Genomic DNA, 17,248 nt, shown 5'->3' on the forward strand with positions numbered 1-17,248 from the left:
ATCTTGCATATGCATCACATATCGCATCCCGCATAGCATACCATCTTTGCATCATGTTGTTTGAGTTTGCACATGGTTGATTGTGTCCTTGTTGCTTGTTTGTCTTGTTTGGGTAGAGCAGGGAGACGAGTTCACTAACGAGGAGCCCATTGAGTTTGCTTTCGAGAATCCAGTCAACTCTGACAACTTTGCAGGCAAGATGATCATACCCTCGAAATCACTACTATCTTTGCTTTGCTAGATGCTCGCTCTTTAGCTATGCCTATGCTACGATGCCTACCACTTGCTTATCATGCCTTCCAAAATGCCATGTCAAACCTCTAACCCACCATGTCCTAGCAAACCGTTGATTGGCTATGTTATCGCTTTGCTCAGCCCCTCTTATAGCGTTGCTAGTTGCAGGTGAAGATTGGAGACCGTTCCTTGTTGGAACATTATTTACTTGTTGGGATATCATTATATTGCCTTGTTATCTTAATGCATCTATATACTTGGTAAAGGGTGGAAGGCTCGGCCTCTCGCCTAGTGTTTTGTTCCACTCTTGCCGCCCTAGTTTCTGTCATATCAGTGTTATGTTCCCGGATTTTGCGTTCCTTACGCGGTTGGGTTATAATGGGAACCCCTTGATAGTTCGCCTTGATTAAAGCTTTTCCAGCAATGCCCAACCTTGGTTTTACCATTTTCCACCTATCCTCTTTTCCCTCGGGTTTCCGGAGCCCGAGGGTCATCTTATTTAAACCCCCCCCTGTGCCAGTGCTCCTCTGAGTGTTGGTCCAACCTAGAGCCCCTTGCAGCGCCACCTCGGGGAAACTCGAGGGCTGGTTTTAGTTGTACGGATTGCTTATCCGATTGTGCCCTGAGAACGAGATATGTGCAGCTCCTATCGGGATTTGTCGGCACATTCGGGCGGTGTTGCTGGATTTGTTTTAACTTGTCGAAGTGTCTTGAAGAACCGGGATACCGAGTCTGATCGGAATGTCTTGGGAGGAGGTCTATTCCTTCGTTGACCATGAGAGCTTGTCATGGGCTAAGTTGGGACTCCCCTGCAGGGATTTGAACTTTCGAAAGTCGTGCCCACGGTTATGGGAAGATGGGAATTTGCTAATGTCCAGTTGTAGATAACTTGAACTTTAACTTAATTAAAATGAATCAACAGTGTGAGTTACCGTGATGGTCTCTTCTCGGCGGAGTCCGGGAAGTGAACACGGTGTTGGAGTAATGCTTGCCGCAGGTTGCCCTCTAGTTACTCGTTCGCGCCTTGCCTCCTCTTCTCGCTCTATTTTGCGAACAGGATAGCCACCATATATGCTAGTCGCTTGCTGCAGCTCCTCATAGTTTACCTTGCCTTACCTATAAGCTTGAATAGTCTTGATCGCAAGGGTGCGAGATTGATGAGTCCCTATGGCTCACAGATTACTTCCAAACCAGATGCAGGGCCTGATGATCCCATTCCAGATGACGCGCTTGAGCTCAAGTGGGAGTTCAACGAGGACTCACGCCGATACTACGTGTCTTTCCCTGATGATCAGTAGTGGTGCCCAGTTGGGGTGATCGGGACCGTGTCGCATGTTGGGTTTATCTTTTATTTTGGCGCCGTAGCCGGGCCATGAGTGTTTGAATGTTGTGATGCTATTTATGTACTTTGATTGACGTGGCGAGTGTAAGCCAACTATGTATCTCCCCTTTTATTATCTATATTACATGGGATGTTGTGAAGATTGCCTAACTTGTGACATTGCTTTCAATGCGGTTATGCCTCTAAGTCGTGCCTCGACACGTGGGAGCTATAGCCACATCGAGGGCGTTACACTGACTATCGAATCTCGGGCAAGTAACATACCGATGAGAAAGGGAACAACGTATATTGTTATACGGTTTGACCGATAAAGATCTTCATAGAATATGTAGGAACCAATATGAGCATCCAGGTTCCGCTATTGGTTATTGACCTGAGATGAGTCTCGGTCATGTCTACATAGTTCTCAAATCTGTAGGGTCTGCACGCTTAACATTCGGTGATGATCGGTATTATGAGTTTATGTGTTTTGATGTACCATAGGCAGTTCGGAATCACGGATATGATCACGGACATGACGAGGAGTCTCTAAATGGTCGAGACATAAAGATTGATATATTGGACGGCTATATTCGGACACTGAACGTGTTCCGGGTGATTTTGGAGAAAACCAGAGTGTTGGAGGGTTACCGGAACCCCCCCCCCCGGGGAACTAATGGGCCACATGGGCCTTAGTGGAGAGAGAGGGCCGGCCAAGACAGGCCGCGCGCCCCCTCCCCCTCTGGTCTGAATTGGACTATGGAAGGGGGGGCGCCCCCTTTCCTTCTCCCTCTCCTCCTTCCTTTCCCCCTCCTAGTAGGACTAGGAAAAGGGGAGTCCTACTCCTACTAGGAGGACTCCTCCTCTCCTGGCGCGCCCCAAGGGCCGGACGGTCTCCCCCCTTGCTCCTTTCTATACAGGGGTAGGTGGCACCCCATAGACACAAAAGTTGATCATTGATCTCTTAGCCGTGTGCGGTGCCCCCTCCACCATAATCCACCTCGGTCATATCGTCGTAGTGCTTAGGCGAAGCCCTGCGCTGGTAGCTTCGTCATCACGCCATTGTGCTAACTAAGCTCTCCCTCGACACTTAGCTGGATCGAGAGTTCATGGGACATCACCAAGCCGAACATGTGTAGATCGCGGGAGGTGCCGTACTTTCGGTACTAGGATCGGTCAGATCGTGAAGACGCACGACTACATCAACCATGTTGTCATAACACTTCCGATTACGGTCTACGAGGGTACGTGGACAACACTCTTCCCTCTCGTTGCTATGCATCACCTTCATAGATCTTGCGTGTGCATAGGATCTTTTTTGAAATTATTGCGTTCCCCAACACTTTCGTCAAGGGTGACCGGCACGTGGCATCCACCGTAACGGGTCGCCATTAAGCTATCGGGGCCGATTTTGGATCCGATAACCCGCTAGCAGCCTGGACCAATGAGGATTTTCCACATGTAAAATTCTCATTGGCCGGAGGAAACACGTGTTGGCTCACCGTTGGGAGAGATGTCATTGATTCATTGGACAGGAGGCGCCTATGATACTCGACACGTGGCAGACCCAACAAAGGCCCATTCCGGTGAAAAGGCCGACCCATTTGACTTGGTCGAAAGGTAATGGGACGGCCCACGGAAAGCCTGTTCCTATATAGCCCATTTACGGCCCGCTAACTCACGGCCCGTTACGGCCTATCGGAATTAAGCCCAGTAGCTTCATCTGGGCCGTCCAATATTATGCTAGCCCATTGTAACTTCCGGCCCATGTATGGCCCATGATGTGTTTCGGCCCATAAGAGGCCATTTGTAACTCTTGGCCCATTAACGGCCCGTGGTGAATCTGGCCCGCAATGAACATTGTACCCCTTTATACCCTTAAACGGCCCATTATTCATTTGGGCCGTTTCCAACCCGTGTTATCTTTTGGCCTTCTCAGGGCCCATTTATTCTTGGGCTCATTTCTAGCATTCGGTTACTTACGGCCCGTTATTGGCATTTTCTGCTTGTGGGCCAAATTCAGCCCGCGGTTACAATCGGCCCTTTTGCAGCCCATTAATCCATTGGGTCGTTTTCATAGCGTCGTCCAATACGGCTGATTAACGATGGCCCATTATTGTCCGCCCATGAACAGACGATTCCCAATCTAGCCTGTTTAGGGCCCATAATGCAGTCTGTTATTGGCCCATGTTTGGCCTACTGATCATACGACACGTAGAAGGCCCATTGATGCTATGGCCCGTAGAAGGCCCATTGTTTCTACGGCCCTTAGGAGGCCCATGGTAACTACAGTAAATATGTAGCCCATGGTTATTGTGGCCTAGTTTTAAGAAATAGGTTATTGCGGCCACTAGCAAACCGCGGAAAAAGAACTGCACTGACTACAAGCAAACAAATAAACAAGACAACAAGGAAATAAATAAGCAAGCAACTTACGCTAGGCTATCATGACTATTACACATATTACATCCACTGGGCATCAAAGTTTGCTACCAGTGGAAATATAGGGAACAAAGCAGCATATGACATACAGTAGTCGTCAAAGTTGGCGACCAGTGCAAATAAACGACGCAGCAAAACAAGTCCAGAACTGAAACCACTTCAGAAGAGCTCAAGCAACAATATCCTGGGTACCCATAATGCTGGCAAGATGCTTAGCAAGCTTAGTAACTTTCTCTTGTTTGGCACTTAAATCCTCCAGCGCTTGTTGTTGCACAAGAAAGTATGCATCTGAATTCTGCAGGGACTTCCTCAGTCCTTTGGCTTCTTGCCGCAGCACAACTGACTGATGCCTTTTAGCTTGTAGCTGAGACTGAAGAAGCTGAAGTGATTCAGGCAGCAAGGTCGAAGAGCTTGTGCCAGCGGTACTGGCCAATAACTCGAACACTACATCAATGCAAGACTATGAGGTTTTCCCACTGTCTACAAAATCGTTTTTATCACCTTTCTTGGAGACCAACAGGGTTGTCTCACTATCTTGAACCTTATCTGCATTACTTTCTCTACCATTGCATAGTGTGGTGCTCTTCTACAATATTCTATTCGCATACCACAAGAGGAACAAGCAGACACATCATAGGTTTAGCATGTAGTATACCAAACTCATTTTGGTAAACCAGTTCAATAGTAAGGTGGACAGGATAACAACATAAAACAAACATATATCTATGTACTATGGTCACTATATTGTCCATATCATTCTAGTTTATGTTGCCAAATCAAGATAGAGACACAGTTTAACTCATATATTTTGAAGACACATCAACATAGATAGAATATAAGTGTGAGAAACTACACAACATTGGCAACACTTGTAATGTGCATCACATGAGAACATAACTGTTTACACAACTGAAAGTGAAATCAACATAGAGCAAGAAGTTAGAACAACAATCCAGTTAAAGAAATAGGTTTAAAACATACCTGCCGCGCCATTGGAGTTTCAATTGGATCCTTCATATTCGAAAGTAGTTGGTATGAATAAATATAGGGATGCAACAGCAAAGGAGTATGGACCACCGCTACGGAATATGACCTAAGAACAGTTGCTCTTCTGCTTTAAACTTGGAGTTTGGGTTCGCTGTGGTGGTCTTCATGCTTTGGGCACTGCAGTTGCTTTACAAACTGCTCGTGTGGGGGTACTCTGTGGTGGAAATGGTGCTTTGTCAACTAGAAGTGGGTTACTATCCGCTCGGGTTGGGGTTAGATGGGTTGTAGCTGGTTCTCTGCCCAATGGTCTAAGTGTGCAATCTGGAAGAGTCTTGATTATGTGTGGTGGGGCAAGTTTGTGGGCCAGTACAACCATGGTTCTATCTGCATCGACGGGTAGCACTGTACTTTGTGAAGAACGAGTTTTTGCTCCCTTAGATATTGTCATCACCCCCTCCAATTCAAATGGCTGATAAACAAGAAAAGAAATTGAACATACAGACATTGTATGATAGACAGATGTGGTAATTCACATATATGTTGTCTAAACAAATAGGACAACAGGACATAATTTCACATATATGATGCCTAACTAAACAGGATAGCATGACACAGTTTTAGATATATGATGGATAACTTAACAGGATATAATGGAATAATTCAACATATGATGAATATCTAAATAGGATGACATGACAAAACTATATGATATCTTTCTAAAATAGGTTGGGATGAAATAATTCACATAAATGTTGTCTAAGTATACAGGATGGCATGATATAATTGACATAATTGATTCATATACTAAGCAGTTGGCACTCACATGTATGATCTCTAAACTAAGCAGATGGAATTCAATATTGTGCATATGATGTCTAAACTAAGCAATGTAAGACACCATATGCATGATATGAGAAATATAAACATTTCAACTTAGAGCATACACCTCAGGTGGGATATAGGACTGGTCATCTGTCTATGAATCCTCCTCTGAGGAGCTCCCTATAACCATCGAGATATATGCTTCAACAGGTACCATTGCCTGCTCTGAAGACCTTGTTTTCACTCCTGATTTTTCCATAACCGACTCAAATGGCTGATACACATGAAGAGTGGTTTAATATACACAAATTGTTGACAAATGGAATACGTAATGAAAAAAAGATGGCATGAGATAATTCACATATATGATTCCTGGCTACATGGCGGTGCATAATTCACATATATGATAACTGGCTGAAAAGCATGGCATTGCATAATTCCCATATACTCCCTCCGTTCCTAAATATTTTTCTTTTTAGAGATTTCAAATGGACTACTACATACAGACGTATATAGACATATTTTAGAGTGTAGATTCACTCATTTTGCTTCGTGTGTAGTCACTTGTTGAAATCTCTAAAAAGACAAATATTTAGGAACGGTGGAAGTATGATATAGAAACCAAACAGGTGGCATTCACATAAAGCAAATCTAAACTAAGCTGATGACATATAAGATGAATAATGTAAGCAATGCGAGGCGCCATATGCATGATATGACCAACATCAGCATGCTAGGTTAGAGCAAACACCTCAGGTGGTAAATAGGACTGGTCGGCTCCCTCTGAATCCCCATCTGAATAGTTATCTTCCTCTGGAATACAATCTGGAATGGCGGGAGGGGGGCACTTCACCCACCATGGAGTGGCATCTGCATGACATTGTATTCCCACGCAACGGTCTTCTCTTTTTCTTTACATGTTCAGTACGATTGTGTACAGTAACTAACATGCATAATAAAAAGTTAGTTAGATTTTGTAAGGCCTAAGGGGTGCATGCAGAAATCAAGACTGATGGTAGCAAACGAGTGGATAGATCCAAAACTAATGATAATAGGTAGATTATAGCTTCAGTTTAAAAAGATAGACAATGGATCATCTATTGTTTGTTGCCCACCCAACATGAACCACATGGAAGTCCCTAGATGAACAAGATATTAGACATATACTATTCGTTGCTGCCTTGATATGAGACCCACGAGCATTTTAAAAATCAAGTTTGAACGATAAAGTAGCAGGTAATAATAACCGATGTATAACGTAAGCAAACACGAAATACGGCGACCTCTCTTACTGAACTATGTAGTTCTCAGGTTCATCTGCTCAGTCGATGATGGTAATGTAGTTGGTGTGGTTGCCGGCAACGAGGAAGATGATCTGAGGCGGCGAAAGAAAGTTTGCAGGGGGAATCTCTGCTGCAGTGAACGCTTCTATCGAGGGTGCACCTTAGGTGGGGTGGATGACAGCACGACAAGAGCAGGACATAACACACATAGTTTTCTTTGATGCCTATCTGAAAATGAAGTAAATCTGTAAGGGCTCCTTACAATTAGAGGATTCTATAAACGCAGGGACAGGAAAAACATAGGAATAGGATAGGAATGCACATGCAAAGCAGAGCATTTGGAAACATAGGATTTCTATGAAACTCGGTGTTTGGTTCACATGAATTGGAAGAACACAGGAATGGAGACACATGGTCAAATTAAAGTCAAACCACGTGAAAATGAAAAAAATAAGAATCTTATTATGCCAGTAATGCAATTAGTCCTGTTTTTCATGCACATTAATTTGAAAAGGACGTCCAACTGGATATTAAAATTCCTACCATTTTTCTTTGAAAGAGACACCAAAGGAAAAAAAATCCTCCAGTTTTGCTTTGCTCCATTCCTAACCAAATGCATGAATAGTAGTACCATAGTAGTTCCATAGCAAAGGATCCCTGAGGGATCGACATGAATGCAGAATAACAAAGTGATGCAACGAGTGTACAACCTCTTTGGTATAGCCTTGTCGACCTCAGCATCATTGGGTTGGACGTGGAGGGTGGTGATGCTGGTGTGACTGTCGGAAGCAGGGAAGAAGATCTGAGGCCTCTGGAAATAGCGTCAAGGGTACTGCTCCGCTGTGATGGACGGTTCCATCGTTGGAGCAGCTCCGGTGAGGTGTATGGCGTCGAGGCTGACGCATGACAAGACAGACAATGTTAATCCGAAGTGGGACTCTAATATCATATGCAATAGATGATGTAAAATACATCACAAAAAAGTGCTAGATGTAAAACACATCAGCCGCGCCATGGCCGCTCCGACAGATGTTGTAAATACTATTTACTCTGAACTTAACTGATGAAACTGAACTATACAGTCGAAACTGAATTTTATTGTCGAAACTGGTTGAACTAGTAGAAGAGCATTGCAATAGATGTTTAGGGTGTTCGAGAACTAGTAGCAGAGAAGCAGTGATCTAAATCAGACGACGCTTGAGTAGGGAATGCACTAGCAGAGAGCAAGTCGTGGAGCAGAACCGCGAGCGAGTGCTAAAGCAGCAACTCATGTAGATGTCGGAGGTCGTGCAGCAGCAGCAGCGTGAGCAAGACAGAGCAGCAGCACGAACAAGAGCAAGAGCGGAGCAGCAGCGTGACTGATGTCTACTACACAACCTTCTTCTTGTAGACATTGTTGGGCCTCCAAGTGTAGAGGTTTGTAGGACAGTAGCAAATTTCCCTCAAGTGGATGACCTAAGGTTTATCAATCCGTGGGAGGTGTAGGATGAAGATGGTCTCTCTCAAACAACCCTGCAACCAAATAACAGAGAGTCTCTTGTGTCCCCAACACACCCAATACAATGGTAAATTGTATAGGTGCACTAGTTCGGTGAAGAGATGGTGATACAAGTGCAATATGGATGGTAGATATATGTTTTTGTAATCTGAAAATATAAAAACAGCAAGGTAACTAATGATAAAAGTGAGCACAAACGGTATTGCAATGCTAGGAAACAAGGCCTAGGGTTCATACTTTCACTAGTGCAAGTTCTCTCAACAATAATAACATAATTGGATCACATAACTATCCCTCAACATGCAACAAAGAGTCACTCCAAAATCACTAATAGCGGAGAACAAACAAAGAGATTATGGTAGGGTACGAAACCACCTCAAAGTTATTCTTTCTGATAGATCTATTCAAGAGTCTGTAGTAAAATAACATGAAGCTATTCTTTCCGTTCAATCTATCCTAGAGTCCGTACTAGAATAATACCTTAAGACACAAATCAATCAAAACCCTAATGTCACCTAGATACTCCAATGTCACCTCAAGTATCCGCGGGTATGATTATACGATATGCATCACAAAATCTCATATTCATCTATTCAAACCAACAGAAAGTACTTCAAAGAGTGCCCCAAAGTTTCTACCGGAGAGTCAAGACGAAAACGTGTGCCAACCCCTATGCATAGGTTCATGGGCGGAACCCGCAAGTTGATCACCAAAACATACATCAAGTGAATCAATAGAATAACCCATTGTCACCATGGTTATCCCACGCAAGACATACATCAAGTGTTCTCAAATCCTTAAAGACTCAATCCGATAAGATAACTTCAAAGGGAAAACTCAATCCATTACAAGAGAGTAGAGGGGGAGAAACATCATAAGATCCAACTATAATAGCAAAGCTCGTGATACATCAAGATTGTACCACCTCAAGAACACGAGAGAGAGAGAGAGAGAGATCAAACACATAGCTACTTGTACATACCCTCAGCCCCAAGGGAGAACTACTCCCTCCTCGTCATGGAGAGCATCGGGATGATGAAGATGGCCACCGGAGAGGGATTCCCCCTCCGGCAGGGTGCCGGAACGGGTCTAGATAGGTTTTCGGTGGCTCCAGAGGCTTCTGGCGGCAGAACTCCTGATCTATTCTGCTCCCTGAAGTTTTTAGGGTATATGGGTGTATATGGGAGTAAGAAGTACGTCGGTGGACCTCCGGGCTGTCCACGAGGCAGGGGGCGCGCCCAGGGGGGTGGGCGCGCCCCCCACCCTTGTGGGCAGCCCGAGACTCTCTTGGTCCAACTCCGATACTCCGTGGGCTTCTTTTGGTCCAAACATAAGTTCCATGAAGTTTCAGGTCAATTGGACTCCGTTTTATTTTCCTTTTCTGCGATACTCTAAAACAAGGAAAAAACAGAAACTGGCACTGGGCTCTAGGTTAATAGGTTAGTCCCAAAAATCATATAAAATAGCATATAAATGCATATAAAACATCCAAGGTTGATAATATAATAGCATGGAACAATCAAAAATTACAGATACATTGGAGACATATCAGCATCCCCAAGCTTAATTCCTGCTCGTCCTCGAGTAGGTAAATGATAAAAACAGAATTTTTGATGTGGAATGCTACCTAACATATTTATCGATGTAATTCTCTTTATTGTGGCAAGAATATTCAGATCCATAAGATTCAAGACAAAAGTTTAATATTGACATAAAAATAATAATACTTCAAGAATACTAACTAAGCAATCATGTCTTCTCAAAATAACATGGCCAAAGAACGCTATCCCTACAAAATCATATAGTCTGGCTATGCTCCATCTTCACCACACAAAATATTTAAATCATGCGCAACCCCGATAACAAGCCAAGCAATTGTTTCATACTTTTGGTGTTCTCAAACTTTTTCAATATTCACGCAATACATGAGCGTGAGCCATGGACATAGCACTATAGGTGGAATAGAATGGTGATTGTGGAGAAGACAAAAAGGGGGAAGATAGTCTCACATCAACTAGGCATATCAATGGGTTATGGAGATGCCCATCAATAGATATCAATGTGAGTGAGTAGGGATTGCTCAAAAAGAAACTAAGTGGGTGTGCATCCAACTCGCTTGCTCACGAAGACCTAGGGCATTTTGGGGAAGCCCATCATTGGAATATACAAGCCAAGTTCTATAATGAAAAATTCCCACTAGTATATGAAAGTGATATCATAGGAGACTCTCTATCATGAAGATTATGGTTCTACTTTGAAGCACAAGTGTGGTAAAAGGATAGTTGCATTGCCCGTTCTCTCTTTTTCTCTCATTTTTTGGGCTTTTTCTCTTTTTTATGGACTCTTATTTTTATTTGGGCCTTTCCTCTTTTTTTATGGCCTCTTTTTTTAGTCCAGAGTCTCATCCCGACTTGTGGGGGAATCATAGTCTCCATCATCCTTTCCTCACTGGGACAATGCTCTAAAAATGATGATCATCACACTTTTATTTACTTACAACTCAAGAATTACAACTCGATTCTTAGAACAAGATATGAATCTATATGAATGCCTCCGGCGGTGTACCGGGATGTGCAATGACTCATGAGTGACATGTATGAAAGAATTATGAACGGTGGCTTTGCCACAAATACGATGTCAACTACATGATCATGCATAGCAATATGACAATGATGGAGCGTGTCATAATAAACGGAACGGTGGAAAGTTGCATGGAAATATATCTCGAAATGGCTATGGAAATGTCATGATTGGTAGGTATGGTGGCTGTTTTGAGGAAGGTATATGGTGGGTGTATGGTACCAGCGAAAGTTGCGTGGTACTAGAGAGGCTAGCAATGGTCGAAGGGTGAGAGTGCGTATAATCCATGGACTCAACATTAGTCATAAAGAACTCACATACTTATTGCAAAAATGTATTAGTTATCGAAACAAAGTACTACGCGCATGCTCCTAGGGGGTAGATTGGTAGGAAAAGACCATCGCTCGTCCCCGACCGCCACTCATAAGGAGGACAATCAATAAACAAATCATGCTCCGACTTCATCACATAACAGTTCACCATACGTGCATGCTATGGGAATCACAAACTTTAACACAAGTATTTATCAAATTCACAACTACTCAACTAGCATGACTCTAATATCACCATCTTCATATCTCAGAACAATCATCAAGTATCAAACTTCTCATAGTATTCAATGCACTTTATATGAAAGTTTTTATTATACCCATCTTGGATGCCCATCATATTATGACTAAATTCATAACCAAAGAAAATTACCATGCTGTTGAGGACTCTCAAAATAATATAAGTGACGCATGAGAGTTCATCTATTTCTATAAAATAAAACCACCACCGTGCTCTAAAAAGATATAAGTGAAGCACTAGAGCAAATGACAAACTACTCCAAAAGATATAAGTGAAGCTCAATGAGTAGTCGAATAATTATGCAACTATGTGAAGACTCTCTAATATTTAATAATTTCAGATCTTGGTATTTTATTCAAACAGCAAGCAAAACTAAATAAAATAAAATGATGCTCCAAGCAAAACACATATCATGTGGTAAATAAAAATATAGCTCCAAGTAAAGTTACCGATGAACAAAGACGAAAGAGGGGATGCCTTTCGGGGCATCCCCAAGCTTAGGCTTTTGATTGTCCTTGAATATTACCTTGGGGTGCCTTGGGCATCCCCAAGCTTAGGCTCTTGCCACTCCTTATTCCATAATCCATCAAATCTTTACCCAAAACTTGAAAACTTCACAACACAAAACTTAAAATAGAAAATCTCGTGAGCTCCATTAGCAAAAGAAAACAAAACACCACTTCAAGGTACTGTAATGAACTCATTATAAATACATATTGGTGTAATATATACTGTATTCCAACTTCTAGATGGTTCATACCCTCCGATACTACTGATAGATTCATCAAAAATAAGCAAACAACACATAGAAAACAGAATCTGTCTAAAACAGAACAGTCTGTAGTAATATGGATCAAACGTATACTTATGGAACCCCAAAAATTCTAAAATAAATTGCTGGACGTGAGGAATTTATCTATTAATCATCTTCAAAAAGAGTTAACTAAATATCACTCTCCAATAAAAAATGGCAGCAAATCTCGTGAGCACTAAAGTTTCTGTTTTTTACAGCATGATCACAAAGACTTTCCCCAAGTCTTCCCAACGGTTCTACTTGGCACAAACACTAATTAAAAGCATAAAACCACATATAAACAGAGGCTAGATGAATTATTTATTACTAAAAAGGAACAAAAATCAAGGAACTAAAATAAAATTGGGTTGCCTCCCAACAAGCACTATCATTTAATGCCCCTAGCTAGGCATGATGATTTCAATGATGCTCACATAAAAGATAAAAATTGAAACATAAAGAGAGCATCATTAAGAATATGACTAGCACATTTAAGTCTAACCCACTTTCTATGCATAGGGATTTTGTGAGCAAACAACTTATGGGAACAATAATCAACTTGCATAGGAAGGTAAAGCAAGCAAAACTTCAAAACTTTAAGCACATAGAGAGGAAACTTGATATTATTGCAACTCCTACAAGCATATATTCCTCCCTCATAATAGTTTTTAGTAGCATCATGAATGAATTCAACAATATAACCAGCACCTAAAGCATTATTTTCATGATCTACAAGCATAGAAATTTTATTACTCTCCACACAAGCAAAATTCTTCTCATGAATAATAGTGGGAGAAAACTCAACAGAATAACTATCATGTGAGGCATAATCCAGTTGAAAACTAAAACCATGATGTCAAGTTTCATGGTTATCATTAATCTTTATAGCATACGTGTCATCACAATAATCATCATAGGTAGCAACTTTGTTCTCATAATCAATTGGAACCTCTTCCAAAATAGTGGATTCATCACTAAATAAAGTCATGACCTCTCCAAATCCAATTTCATCAATATAATCATCATAAATAGGAGGCATGCTTTCATCATAATAAATTTTCTCATCAAAACTTGGGGGACAAAAAATATCATCTTCATCAAACATAGCTTCCCCAAGCTTGTGGCTTTGCATATCATTAGCATCATGGATATTCAAGGAATTCATACTAACAACATTGCAATTATGCTCATAATACACGGATTTAGTGCCAAACATTCTAATGCATTCTTCTTCTAGCACTTGAGCACAATTATCGGAATCCTTATTTTCATGGTAGATATTAAAAAGATGAAGCATATTAGGTACCCTTAATTCCATATTTTTTTGGTAGTTTTCTTTTATAAACTAAAGTAGTGCTAAAACAAGAAACTAAAAGATTCGATTGCAAGATCAAAAGATATACCTTCAAGCACTCACCTCCCCGACAACGGCGCCAGAAAAGAGCTTGATGTCTACTACACAACCTTCTTCTTGTAGACGTTGTTGGGCCTCCAAGTGCAGAGGTTTGTAGGACAGTAGCAAATTTCCCTCAAGTGGATGACCTAAGGTTTATCAATTTGTGGGAGGCGTAGGATGAAGATGGTCTCTCTCAAACAACCCTGCAACCAAATAACAGAGAGTCTCTTGTGTCCCCAACACACCCAATACAATGGTAAATTGTATAGGTGCACTAGTTCGGTGAAGAGATGGTGATACAAGTGCAATATGGATGGTAGATATATGTTTTTGTAATCTGAAAATATAAAAACAGCAAGGTAACTAATGATAAAAGTGAGCACAAACGGAATTGCAATGCTAGGAAACAAGGCCTAGGGTTCATACTTTCACTAGTGCAAGTTCTCTCAACAATAATAACATAATTGGATCACATAACTATCCCTCAACATGCAACAAAGAGTCACTCCAAAGTCACTAATAGCGGAGAACAAACGAAGAGATTATGGTAGGGTACGAAACCACCTCAAAGTTATTCTTTCTGATCGATCTATTCAAGAGTCCGTAGTAAAATAACATGAAGCTATTCTTTCCGTTCAATCTATCCTCGAGTTCGTACTAGAATAAAACCTTAAGACACAAATCAATCAAAACCCTAATGTCACCTAGATACTCCAATGTCACCTCAACTATCCGCAGGTATGATTATACGATATGCATCACACAATCTCAGATTCATCTATTCAAACCAACACAAACTACTTCAAAGAGTGCCCCAAAGTTTCTACCGGAGAGTCAAGACGAAAATGTGTGCCAATCCCTATGCATAGGTTCATGGCCAGAACCCGCAAGTTGATCACCAAAACATACATCAAGTGAATCAATAGAATAACCCATTGTCACCACGGTTATCCCACACAAGACATACATAAAGTATTCTCAAATCCTTAAAGACTCAATCCGATAAGATAACTTCAAAGGGAAAACTCAATCCATTACAAGAGAGTAGAGGGGGAGAAACACCATAAGATCCAACTATAATAGCAAAGCTCGCGATACATCAAGATCGTACCACCTCAAGAACACGAGAGAGAGAGATCAAAAACATAGCTACTGGTACATACCCTCATCCCCAAGGGAGAACTACTCTCTCGTCGTCATGGAGAGCACCGGGATGATGAAGATGGCCACCGGAGAGGGATTTCCCCCTCTGGCAGGGTGCCGGAACGAGTCTAGATTGGTTTTCGGTGGCTACGGAGGCTTCTGGCGGCGGAACTCCCAATCTATTCTACTCCCTGAAGTTTTTAGGGTATATGGGTGTATATGGGAGTAAGAAGTACGTCGGTGGACCTCCGGGCTGTCCACGAGGCAGGGGGCGCGCCCAGGGGGGTGGGCGCGCCCCCCACCCTTGTGGGCAGCCCGGGACTCTCCTGGTCCAACTCTGATACTCCATGGGCTTCTTCTGGTCCAAAAATAAGTTTTGTGAAGTTTCAGGTCAATTGGACTCCGTTTGATTTTCCTTTTCTGTGATACTCTAAAACAAGGAAAAAACAGAAACTGGCACTGGGCTCTAGGTTAATAGGTTAGTCCCAAAATCATATAAAATAGCTTATAAATGCATATAAAAGATCAAAGGTTGATAATATAATAGCATGGAACAATAAAAAATTATAGATACGTTGGAGACGTATCAGTGACCGACAACAATAGCAGAGCAGAGCAGTAGCACGAAGTGGCCGCCGAGGAAGCAACGACATGGGGGAGCGACGCCGTGGATGAAGTGGCCGGCGACGGTGCCGTCGTTGGAGACCCGCCATGGCTGCTCGGTATCGAGCACCGGCAGCACCGTGAGATCGAATAAAAGATAAAATGCAGCGGTGAGTGCAGAACCTCCTTGGTGGCGCCGAGTTGGCCTCGGCTTCATTGGAGGAATTGGTGAGAGTGTTGTGGTTCCGGTGGGGCAGGTCAAGATGGTGCTGTGGGGATGGAGGTGGCGCGATAGACGAGGCGAACATCGAGGCAGCTCCTTGGAGGTGGAGGACGGGGCGGCTGATCCAGTGGGACGACGAGATCGATGACGGATCCTCATCCGGTGCGGTGGATGAGGGACGGCGAGTTGTTATGGTGGACGATGTCGTTGGGGAAGAGTCTCTGGCTGGGCGGCAGTCGGCAGGCCGACCGAGGAGCGTGGGGTTTCGTGGGTTTTGGTGGCCTCGGTGAACTAATGGGGGACGAAGGGGAAGGTAGGGGGAGCCATGGCTTAGGGACGCGCTTGTCCGAAATGTAGGGTAAGTTACCAGCGAACCCTCGCCGGTTTTGACACTGAAACGTTGAGCCGGCATTTCCGGCTGAGGGGTAGAAGGGGGATTTCGCGTGTCTGGGCTGCAGGACCAATTTCGGATGAGGAGGGAGTTTTCGCGCGCGTCGAAATTTCGGGATAACAAGGCACGGCGCGGGTTGAAGAGGCGGTTGTTTCAAAGCAGATGAGACAAAAGATACTCGAGCTTAAAATTTCGGGATAACAAGGCGCAGATTCCTTGTTCGGCAGAACAAACATAATGTGTACAAAAAAACAATTCATACAAGACACAAGAGAGTCATGTCCCCTTTTACTATATTGCTATAAAGGTCATTGAAAAAACTACAAGAAAAATGTAAAAAGAAATTGGGAGAACAAGATTACCCTGTATAGTACCAAATCGATTCGCACTTCCCTCAACAACAACAAAAAACAAATCAATTCCCACCAAAAGAAAGAGTCATGTCCCTTTTTATATGATTACAAATGCCAGGATCTCAAATTTCAATTTTCGAATCCATGTTATGTTGAATTCGAATATATCGTTAGGTGACCTTGCGGTTTATAATGGATATAGTCCTACATTTTGATCTTCCATCATATATGAAACTTTTACTCCACCCTATGAACATATATATTGTTGTCTACCATCTGGACTAAATTTGAATCAATTTTCCTTATTTTAATACGATTGTTGTCAAGTTATACAATCATTTAAATATTATCTTGATAACAAAAAACATGCATATAGCAGTAATCATATTCCACTATAAACTACATGTAACATTCAATCTCCAGTTCAAATATTTGTATTTATTTTATGCTGAATTCAAATCAGAGTACATTGGTCTAGGTGGCGAGATGTTCGGGATAATCTAAGCCCTATTTTCGTATGTATATAATTCTTGGCTGAATTGGGACAAGTTTTGGTATAAGCTTCTTGCAAAACCGTAGATTCTCTCAACAAGCCTCGTGGTTCTGAGA

The sequence above is a fragment of the Triticum aestivum genome, chromosome 2A (genome assembly GCF_018294505.1).
Source record: "Triticum aestivum cultivar Chinese Spring chromosome 2A, IWGSC CS RefSeq v2.1, whole genome shotgun sequence".
NCBI classification, from domain to species: domain Eukaryota; kingdom Viridiplantae; phylum Streptophyta; class Magnoliopsida; order Poales; family Poaceae; genus Triticum; species Triticum aestivum.